The following is a 478-nucleotide window of genomic DNA, read 5'->3' as shown; positions in this document are numbered from 1 at the left end:
GCGGGCTGAGCAAGGGGCAGCGGCAGGCCAGGTGGGCCGTGCGCAAGCCGGCAGTGCAGGTCGAGTAGGCCACGCGAGCGGTTCTGTCACTGTCAACTGCGGTGACGGAGGCCGGCCGGCCGGTTTGACTGCCTACATGATTCCGGGTCTAATTTTTGCCCCGAAAAGGCCAAATCATATGTTTTTGGGTTCCCCTAGGGCCATTTTTTAATGTTCTAAACTCAATTTCGATACGTTCAAAGCCATGTGGGACTCCTATATGCAAGATCAGATTTTAAATCATTTGAAAAATTCTCCAAAGTTTATGACACATATTTTTGGACTCCTAGAGCTTTGACGTCTGAAAATAGGTGGGCAACTCATATATCATCAAAAAATTATCTTGATTGGGCACGAATATCGAGGCAAAATCAAGCCAAAAACTTCAAAAATTAAATTTGGGACACCTTAACTCTAATTTTAACAAACTTATAGTCAA

Source organism: Dendrobium catenatum, unplaced genomic scaffold (assembly GCF_001605985.2).
Source record: "Dendrobium catenatum unplaced genomic scaffold, ASM160598v2 fragScaff_scaffold_1650, whole genome shotgun sequence".
Lineage (NCBI taxonomy): Eukaryota > Viridiplantae > Streptophyta > Magnoliopsida > Asparagales > Orchidaceae > Dendrobium > Dendrobium catenatum.
The sequence above is the reverse complement of the archived record's forward strand: the minus strand, read 5'-3'. Positions refer to the sequence as shown.